The sequence below is a fragment of the Rattus norvegicus genome, chromosome 13 (assembly GCF_021556685.1).
Source record: "Rattus norvegicus strain SHRSP/BbbUtx chromosome 13, alternate assembly SHRSP_T2T, whole genome shotgun sequence".
Lineage (NCBI taxonomy): Eukaryota > Metazoa > Chordata > Mammalia > Rodentia > Muridae > Rattus > Rattus norvegicus.
In genome coordinates this window covers 33,513,068-33,523,846 of record NC_141546.1, presented here as the reverse complement: position 1 = coordinate 33,523,846, position 10,779 = coordinate 33,513,068, and the positions used below count along the sequence as shown (strand labels likewise).

The window sequence follows — 10,779 nt, the reverse complement described above, 5'->3', positions numbered from 1 at the left end:
TGCTGTTCCCACAGCCTACATGACCTTCCGCCTCCTGACAGCCCCAGCACATCAGAGAACAATGCCTGAGAGCTACGGGGAACCCAGAAGCTCAGTCCCCACGCAGACCACCTGAAACCAAGTCGACATTACAATACAGTCCCACTGAAGGATAGCTCAGTCAGTACTGCTCAACTGTCAAAGGGTTTGCCCTACAAGCATGAAGAGCTGGATTCAGATCCCCAGACACATGTAGAAAGCAGGGTGTGTTGGTGTGGGCCTGCAATCCCAGCAGAGCAAGATCAGAGGTGGAGAGAGGAGGATCCTTGGGAGAGCGGGCCAAGGAGCTGGGCCCGTGTGGCAGGCTTGCAGGCAGTGAGAAACCCTGTATCAAACAAAAGGTGGGGGTGCACCTGATATGCCTGAGGGGAGAACACTTGATGTTGTTCGGTGACTGCCACACATGGTGAGCACGAGCGAGCACGCACACACACACGCACACACACTCACACACACATACACACACACATACACACACACATACATGCACACGCACACGCACACGCGCACACACTCAAACTTGGATGTACCACAGGGCTTTCCAAGTACTTGAAGGTTCCAATAACTTTTGTCAGGGGCCAACTGGACAGCTTGTCTTCTGGGGAGCCCATCCTTATTACCCTCCATTCTTTGCACCCCAGGGAACTTCCCTTGCATAATATCAACTTACGAATGAGGGAAAGATATGACGTTTGCTTTTCTGAGACTGGCTTTGTTTACCTGATGTGAGTGCCTCCGGTTGTACCCATTTTCTTTTAAGTGAACTTCATTCTTTATGGATGAAAGAAATTCATTCCGCTGTGTGTATATACCACATTTCTTGACCGATTCCTAACATGCATGTGCATAAGGGGTGAGGGCAGAGTAAGGGGGACAATACACTTGATAGATAATATAATTTGTATGATGACCCTTTCTTTCCTTTTTTCCCTTCCTTCCTTCCTTTCTTCCTTCCTTCCTAAAAGCACTGGTTCAGTTTCAGCCCCTATTCGAAAGAGCTGCCATGACAGTATGGACTTGTAACCATAGTGCCAAGGAAGGGAAGACAGCCAGATTCCTCAAGCTTGCTGGGTAGCCAGTCTAGCCAATTGGTGCGAAAAGAAGAGGAAGAGAAAAAGGAGGAGAGGAAGAAGAAAACAAGGAAGAAAAAGGGCCCATGAGAAGAGAATGAAACTCAAGCCAGGCTCACACAGCTAACTGTGGAGGCCCAACAAGTGCCCAGCAACTGCCTTGTTGACTCTATGCCCTTGGTCTCCCCCCCCTCCAAGTTAGGACTTGTAACCCACAGGCAATTATGATATTTGTTTTATTTGGAAGTCTCCAAATTACGTTTAAAAATACCCCTGGGTTTCTTTGAGAAGGCAGGTTGGGAAAGAGTCTGGCATGAGGGAAACCACAGAGCACTGACAGCAAAAGAAGGGAGACAGAGCCCTCCAGAGATGCTGTTTCCAGCTGCACCAGAGAGACGCAGATGGGGATAGAGGGGGAAACAAACTTCAGCCACTCTAAGAGACAGGAGAAAACCAGAGCATGGGTGGGCCTGGGAGCCCTTTGCTCCCACATTTTGGGAAGAAAGAAGTTTCATTTCAGTAATTGTGGGTCTTTCTCAAAACAGCAATTCTTGTGTTTGCTTCTAAATTATACACTAGAGTTAAGCGTGGGGAACGTCGCCCAAGATGGTGCCTAACTTTGCCCTTTTGAGCCAGGTTCAGGGCCTTGTAGAACCTGCTGAAGTGATATCACTGATCCCAGAAACTCAAGAGTGGCCTGAGCAGCACAAGAGCCTCTCTCAAGACTAAGTACTGAAGCTAGGTATGGTGACACTCCTGAGACCCCAGCACTCGGGAGGTGGGGGCAGGGTGATCAGAAGGAGTTCAAGATCAACTGCAGCTAAATACCAAGTCGGAATGACTGGAGGGGGAGGGGAGGACAGGTCAGGTAGTGGGGCCTGGGGGTTACTTACAAAATACATCATATACTTGCATGAAAATGGCCTATGTCACCCTGTTTAATAGTACTTTTTAAAACAAATGTTATTACATTTATTTGTTAGGTGTGGCACACATGTGCCATGTCCTGTGTGGATGTCAGAGAAGAAATGGCAGAGACTGGTTCTCTCCTTTCACCATTTCGGTCCTGGGGATAGAACTCAGATTCTCAGGCTTAGTGGCTAATGCCTTTACCTGGCGAGCCATGCTGACAGTGCGATAGCATACACACGGGGGAAGGAGTCTAGTTATGCAGCTGGCCTGAAACTTAACCTGCTATGTAGATCAGACCAGGTATGAACTCATGCAGACCTGTCTGCCTCTGGATCCTGAGCGCTAGAATAGAGAAAGAGAGAGAGAGAGAGGGAGGGGGAGGGAGGGAGGGAGGGAAGGGGGAGAGGGGAGAGGGAGGGAGGGAGGGGGAGAGAGAGAGAGGAGAGAGAAAGAGAGGGGGGAGAGGAGAGAGGGAGAGAGAGAGAAGAATTAATTTAAGGGGCCGGAGAAATGATTCAATAGTTAAGAGACTCATCACTCTTGTACAGAATATGGCTTCAAGCACCCACGTGGCAGCTCACAACCCTCTGTAATGCCAGTTCCAGAAGATCCATCTCCCTCTCCTGGCCACCATGGGTACTACATACACACGGAATGCATACGGGCAGACAAACATACACATACGTTTTTAAAAAAGGAATAGAACAAAGGGCATGCTGGTGGGAAGTCTTGATCTTCAGCTTGGAGGAGCTGCAGTGAAATAATCAGAAAGTTAAATCCATTTTAAGTAATCGTACCCAATTTTATACATGAAAGAAAAGTTCGTATAAAGCTAGCATCCATTTTGGCTCAAAGTTTCTTACTAGTGTTTTGTGTAGAGGGAATGAATATTTAATGTAGCTGTTTGAGTTCTACTATCTCTTAGATGCGAGAAACGGGGGTCCTGTTCACTTTATGATTTTTTTATGAAAGCTCTATTTTTATTTATGCGTACAGGTGTTTTGCCTATGTTCATGTATGTGGACCATGTACATACTTGGTGCCTGCAGAGGCCAGAAGAAGCTACTGTGTCTGCTGAGCCCTGAGATAGCCCTCTTCAAAGACTGACAATGACCGACACCCATCAGCTCATAATTTCTTTATATGAAGTTCTTTTTCCTGCACTTGGATTATGGACACACTTGTGACAGCTTCCAAGTTCCCCATCCGAGATCTTTAGCATCTAAGTCCCCTCCTTTCTTATGGAGGTGTGTGTGTGTGTGTGTGTGTGTGTGTGTGTGTGTGTGTGTGTGTGTGCACATGCAGAGGCCACAGTAGGGCGTTAGATGTCTTCCTCCATCCTTTCACTGAACCTGAAGGTCACTGTTTTGGCTAGACTGGCAAGCCAGCAGGTCCTCCAAATCCTCTTATTTCTTCCCAATGCTGGGCTTATAGGCATGCAAAGGCACGCCTGGCTTTTAATCTGTGAGCTGGGGTTCCAAATTCAGGTCCTGTGCTTGTGTGGTAATCACTTTACCAACTTTGAAACTGCATTCTTAGGTACTATGGGCCGTATTCCATGACTGGCGATCATTTGAGTTAGTGCATTTATTTAATTATGTGCACCAGAAAATACACTTGTAATCTCTAAAACTTTTATTACAAATTACTTGCTGGAAAGACATGCAATCTAAAGGCTAGTTGATTTATCATTGTATATGTAATTTCTAGTCAGTATAAAGCCAATAGGGTGTCCTCCACTAACCGAAACCAAACATCGCGTGCCATGAAGGTGCTTTTCTTTTCCGTTGAATTGGTCCAGGAACTAATTGCTTTAATGACTCTAATTAAAAAAAAAACTCAAAGTTAAATCCATCATTTTGTTGGTAGGGAGTTTGAACACCGTTTTAATGAGTCTGACATTTTTTGCTCTTACAGATTGCCTTGTCACACTGCCTTCATTAACCACACTGCCTTAGTTAGGGTTTCATTGCTGTGAAGGGACACCATGACCAAGGCAACTCTTAGGAAGGCAAACATTTGACGAGGTTGACTTACAGTTTCAGACATGGTTCTGGAGACGGAGCTGAGAGTTCTACATCTTGATCCAATGGCAGCCAGAGGAGACTGTCTTCCACAGGCAGCCAGGACAAGACTGTTACCCACAGGGCAGAGCTTAAGCACCAGGAGGCCATGCCAATGTGACACACTTCCTCCAAAAAGGCCACACCTCCTAATAGTGCCACTCCCCATGGCCCAAGCATTCAAACCTGAGTCTATTGGGGCCAAACCTATTCAAACCACCACAGATGCATAAGTTTTCTCTGCAGTGCAAAGAGGATCCTCTCACTTTCCTGAACTCCCACATCTCAGGCTGGACCATGCAACTCAGTGTCCCACATGGGCCATATAAGAGCTATAGTGCCAAGACACACCCCCAGCCCATTCTCACAGCCCTTTCCAGTTTTGCTTCTCTGCCTGTGTGTTGAGTTTCCCAAGAGCCCAAAAACTCCCCATCTGAGATCATTGAAGCTCAACCATTGCCCTTTGTGAGCCTCTAAGGAATCCACTAGTCTTGTGTTTACTAGTGGTTCCCTCTTAATGCTGGCTAAGATTTTCAAGCTCTGTTTTCATTGAGTTGTGGAGGTTTATAGGCATAAGAAAATAAAGACCATAGAAGAAAATATTAGGTCCTTTGAACCATGTTAGGTTTTCAGATAGCCAAATGGTCCCTCCAGAGTGGCTCCAGGTGATTTTGTCCATGATATCCTGGTGAAAAACCCCCTCCCAGAAAGGGAATTGTACAAGCCCAAGGCCCTCAACTATAAAAATAAAAAATAAGTTTTTAGATATGTGGGACAAGCTGACCCATCATTTAGACGAAACAGACCAGAAAAGAAAACAAAATGCAGAAACCAGACTAAATTATGGGCACTACTCCATGGGCCACCTGACAGGAAAAAAAAACAGTCCCTGAGCCCCCGGAAGCCCTGACCACCATGTACTTTTTGCTAACTCACTGTTATGATTATAGCCAAAATAAGTAACATACACGTATGCCTCATTTACTCCACCAATCACATCCCTGTAACCATGCATCTGCTTCTGTAAGCCTGCTTCTGCTCCCCAATGCCCTATAAAAACCCGTCCCTGGTTCTGCTAGGCGCACCAGTCTTCCAAATTGACTGGGACGCCCACAGATACCTGTGTATCCTGATCAATAAAAATCCTCTTACAGATTACAGCCGGTGGACTCGGACTGGTCATTGGGGCTTGAAGATCTCCCTCCTGAGGGAAGATTCTCTCTGAGAGTCTTACATATGGGGGCTCGTCCGGGATCGGAGATCCTCTGCCTAGAGACCACCGACCACCCACCGGGAGGTAAGCTGGCCAGTGTTTGTCTTGTCCTGTCTTGTCTTGCTTTGTGACTTGTTCTGTAAATGCTTAGTTACTTGGCTTGGGTCTATACCGTTTGTATTTGGGCGGGCCAGAGAAGGAGCTGACGAGCTCGAACTTCTCCCCCGCAGCCCTGGAAGACGTTCCAAGGGTGTTTGGAGCCCGGTTTTTCGGGGCTCAGCCTGTATCGGAAGGATACGTGGTTTTGGGTTGGAGGAGAGAGGAGAGAGCCAGATCCACTGAAGGATCCGGACCCTCGTCGCCTCTGTCTGAATTTTTGGTTTCAGTTTGACACCGAAGCCGCGTGGTGCGTCTGTCTGTCTGACTGTTGAAATTGTTTGTCTTCTTTGTGTCCTAATTTTCTTTGAACATCTGTGGAAATTGGTTATAGGATGCTTTGTCTTGGTTTTGTTTGTCTGGTTTGTTTTCTGTGGTATTGTCGAGTGTCTTTTTGACTTTTGTTTCATTTTTTGGACTTTGGATAGATGACTGTGTTTAAAATCTTGGACTGACGACTGTGTTTAAAATCATGAAACTGTTTGCTTTGTTTGTCAAGGAGTTTTACTTGGTCCTCTTGGTGCTTAACTTGGAAATAATTTGCTTGAGAAAAATTGTTTTATCTTTCTCTCTTGAGCCTCCTCCCCAAGGAGAGATGCCCCTCCCTTTGCTCCCCTTGTCCAGCCCAGCTGCTGTTAACCGTTGTGTATGAAGAACTCCAGGAGTGAGTGACCCTGTCTGAAGCAAGCATTAACAAGAGCCTGAAAGCTTTACCTTAGATCCTGAAGAAAAATTCTCCCTGTTGCTTAAACATTCACAGCTTCTAAGGAAGGGACAACACAGAGTAGGAAAATGTAGGGGCTGAGGGTGACAAGGATGCAGGCCTGCTAGCAAGCTGCAGGCTGCGCGTGGGCAGTGGCGCAGCTCTGGCCAAGTCAGCGTAAGAAGAGTTTCAAGGTGATGAGGCCGGCCGGCTTTGACAACAAGAAGATAGCGTAGAGTTAGTGGTTGTTTTTATGAGACTTTTGGCCCTGAAATAATATATAATTCCAGTTGCTGCCTTCAGTGGCCAGACCTTCAACACTTGCTCACAGAAAGAGAGCGTCCATTAAGAGAAGTTCTTTAAGGGAGCCTGCCTTATCTGCTGGCCCTATTCCAAGAGAGGAGTTGATCTCCAACATTAAGTAACCTTCCCTGTTAGTCATCATTGACATGGAGAGTGCCTTTGATCCTTTCTCCACAGCAGCCAGTTCCTGCCCCTGTGGTCAAAATGCCCCAGGTTGGGGGACAGAGAAGCCCCTGAGATAGTTTCGGAGGGAATCTACAACAAACTGTGAAGAACTTTGTTTTGCCAGTCAAAATTTAGAATTCAGGCTTTGGCTGTGGCCAAGGTCAGGATTAATGTTTTCTTTTCCATGGGCCTTTAGCCCACTGAGACAGTTTAGTAAAGGGCTGCTACTGAGGTCCTGAAAGTCCCAGGTGAACTGGTTACAATTCTTTTGTCAGCCACTTGGCATCTGGCACCCAGGTCCTAACCATCTCTCCATCCTTTTGTTATTAGTTCTTAAGTCCAGAGAGATAGTCGGTAACAGATCAGCTCCCTCTCTGCTTGCCGTTCTGTTTCACAGACACAAAGCTTGTGCTTATTTTTACAATGGCCTTTTTGTCCCCAAAAGTCCTCCTGGTTTAGCTGTGTGACTAAATGCTATTTGGCCTCTTCAGTGGACCTCTATTCTCTAGATTCTCTTGTTTTCCCACCATCCCATCTGAGATGCTTGTTAGTAACTGTTACAGGTCTTCTTCACCACTGAGGAAAGACGGAATCCTACTAGAGGCCAGAAAGAATGTTCCAGACATGGATGGAAGACCCTCACTCCTGACTGTTGACTTGAATACCCCTGAAGGTAGGGAGTGCTCCAGGTCTGCCACCAGGCTCCAAGGGTGGGTCTCTGAGGGGCTGGAAAATGCCCCACCAATCTGGCTAAGATAAGGAAAAGATATAAAGAGAGAAAGTTACAGAAATTTAAAGGGTTAAGCTAAGTTGCTGAGAGTTAGTGTAAGTTACAGAGAAAGTAAAGTTGAAGTGTAGTTACATAAGTGGACAGCATCTAATAGCTGTAGAGGAAGATGCAGAAGATATGAGAGCGACTGAGGAAGAGAAAGAGGAAAGAAGGTAAAAAGAGCAGGAAGCTAAGAAAGAAAAGAGACAAAAAGAAGAAGTTGGAGAGCTAAAGAGGGATAGAAGACAGGAGAGGAATATATACTGGCCACAGTAATTAGGGAACCTAGGAAGACAGTACCTGGCAACAGAAGAGAATTCCTAGCTAAAGATCAGTGTGCCTATCGCAAGGAAAAAGGACATTGGGTGAGGGACTGCCCCAGGAAGAACAAGAAGGGCCTCTCCAGCAACCCGGGAGGCAAGCCTCTTGGTTCTAGAGTGCTGGCTATGCGCAAAGATAGAAGGGAAGCCTGCCCAGTTGTTTTGTGAATACGGGGGCCCAACACTCTGTGCTCCTACGCCCAAATGGGCTAGTGTCCAGCAAAAGACCTTGAGTACAGGGGACTACCGACAACAAATGATACTCATGGACTACCCGAAGAACGGTGGACCTTGGCGTGGGCCGGGTATCCCACTTGTTCCTTGTGATTCCAGACTGCCCCTACGAGTCTAAACCCTGCAACCCTGCTCCCGGACCCCGACCTAGACACCCCCCTTCATGACTGTCAGCAGGAGCTCACTAAAGCACAGGAGTGGCATAAAGATCTGACTGACCAGCCACCAAAGGGGGTAGATGCCATCTGGCTCATAGATGGGAGCAGCTTCTTAGAGAAGAAAAAAGATGGGCTGGGGCAACAGTGGTTGATGGAAACAGAGTCATATGGGTTCAGGCCCTACCAGAAGGCACCACTACTCAGAGAGTAGAGCTTGCTCCCCTCACCAAAGCCCTTGAGCCGAGAAGGAGACTTAACATCTATGTAGACAGCACGTATGCCTTTGCTACAGCCCATCAGCAGAGGGGCCTGCTGACATCTGAGGGCAAGAAAAAAAAAAAAAAAAAAAAAAAAAAGAAAAGAAGGGCCCTCCATGACCCAGCCAGGCCGAAGAAGAGACTCTGGTACACCTCAACGAGAAAGAAGATCCTGCTACAATTTTTACAGGCAGAGGCCATGGTAAAACAAATACATCAATGGACTCACTTAGGGGTAAGCAAACTCATCCAGACGTTTTCAAAAACTAAATATTATGTTACAGGTCTCAAGTATCTCGTGGAACAGATAGTACAGTGATGTATACCATGCCAAAAGGTAACTGTTTTCAGAAAAGTTGACTGTGGTAGGAGGCTCCGTGGGGAACGGCCTGGATACTACTGAGAAGTGGACTTCACAGAGATAAAACCAGGAAAATATGGTTATAAATGTCTCCCAGTGTTTATAGATATCTTTTCAGGAATAGGTAGAAGCTTTCCCCACCAAGCAAGAGACGGCCTCAATAGTCATCAAGAAGATACTAGAAGAAATCTTCTCCTGATTTGGAATGCCCAAGGTAATCTGGTCAGACAACAGCCCTACTTTCGTTGCCAAGGTAAGCCAGGGTGTGGCCAAGTATTTAGAGGTTGATTGAAAATTACGTTATATTTACAGACCTCAAAGTTCAGGACAGATAGAGAGAATAAATAAGACTCTAAAAGAAACCCTGACCAAATTGACCATGGAGACTGGCGTAGACTGGGTGACACTCCTTCCCTCTTGCTCTCTTCAGAGCATATGGGGCCTCAGCTCCCCTGACTGTATTAGATGATGTTACTGAACCAACATGTCATAGTAATAATGATTTATATGCCAGGCTAAAAGACCTACAGGTGATACAGAAAGAAATCTGCTCACAGCTGGCAGCAGCCTATGCCCCGGGGACCCCTGAGACATCTCATCAGTTCCAGGTTAGAGACTACAGCTACATACAATGACACGGAGCCCAGACACTCGAGCCTCGCTGGAAAGGACCGTACCTGGTGCTGCTGACCACCCTGACAGCCGTCAATTCTCAGCCCTCACCAGCAGCGTACTAGCTGTTGGGGCTGAGAGCTGGGACCTAGAGGGACACTCAGATCTTCAAAAAGCTCCCTAGACTTAAGTGATTGGGAGGTTGCTATAATGCTCACTTGAGGAGTGTGTTTTAGAAACAAGAATTTCATGTTTGCCTGTTTGCCCTGGGTTCCCTCGGAATAGGTGTAAGGATAGGCTTGATTTTTATTGCAAATGATGTAACATTACATATGTTAGTACTCCTAACACTTCTTGGGACTGTGCCTCAGGGATCACAATCTATATAAGTTTAGAAGTTCTAAAAGACCTTGGTGTATAGGTTCAGATAGTGTCCAGGTTAGAATCCTGATGCTAAAGACTTAATAAGACACAAAAGAGAGTTGAGAATTATTTAAGGCTATCTAGGTGCTACAAGGGCAGCACAAGGACATCTGCTGTTGCCCTACAATGCAAGGCTTATAGAGAATTCAAAACTGCCATTGACTCAGATATGAAAAGATTAAAAAAAGACTTTTTAGCTGGCCTCCAAGAACACCTAACCTCCCTCTCAGAGGTAGTCCTTCAAAATAAGAGAAGATTAGACCTGATATTCCTTAAAGAAAGAGTCTGTGTGCTACACTAAAAGAAGAATGTTGTTTCTATACAGATCAGACAATAATAATAAGAGATATAGTCTTTCAGTCATTCAAACTTTTGTGCTGAGACAACAGTATCAGATGGTAAAACAACAACAACAACAACAAAAAAAAACAGAGGTACCTTAACCAAGTTGAGTGGAAGATTCCACTCAAGGACAAAAAAAGAAAATGGGGGAATGAAAGACCCCCTCCCCGAAAGGGAATTGTACAAGCCCAAGGCCCTCAACTATAAAAATAAAAAATAAGTTTTTAGATATGTGGGACAAGCTGACCCATCATTTAGACGAAACAGACCAGAAAAGAAAACAAAATGCAGAAACCAGACTAAATTATGGGCACTACTCCATGGGCCACCTGACAGGAAAAAAAAAAAAACAGTCCCTGAGCCCCCGGAAGCCCTGACCACCATGTACTTTTTGCTAACTCACTGTTATGATTATAGCCAAAATAAGTAACATACACGTATGCCTCATTTACTCCACCAATCACATCCCTGTAACCATGCATCTGCTTCTGTAAGCCTGCTTCTGCTCCCCAATGCCCTATAAAAACCCGTCCCTGGTTCTGCTAGGCGCGCCAGTCTTCCAAATTGACTGGGACGTCAACAGATACCTGTGTATCCTGATCAATAAAAATCCTCTTACAGATTACAGCCGGTGGACTCGGACTGGTCATTGGGGCTTGAAGATCTCCCTCCTGAGGGA

General features: G+C 46.0%; 1 long non-coding RNA gene across 2 annotated transcripts; it reads left to right on the top strand.

Moving 5' to 3' along the window:
• The first annotated feature begins 5,165 nt into the window (after positions 1-5,165).
• Positions 5,166-8,469, top strand: LOC134481551 (uncharacterized). 2 transcript variants are annotated; one of them, XR_015635858.1, is made up of 2 exons: positions 5,166-5,381; positions 7,188-8,469. It is a non-coding gene; the product is annotated as an uncharacterized LOC134481551 (long non-coding RNA). The 2 variants fall into 2 exon arrangements; XR_015635859.1 differs by having other exon boundaries at positions 7,176-8,469.
• Positions 8,470-10,779: the final 2,310 nt, after the last annotated feature.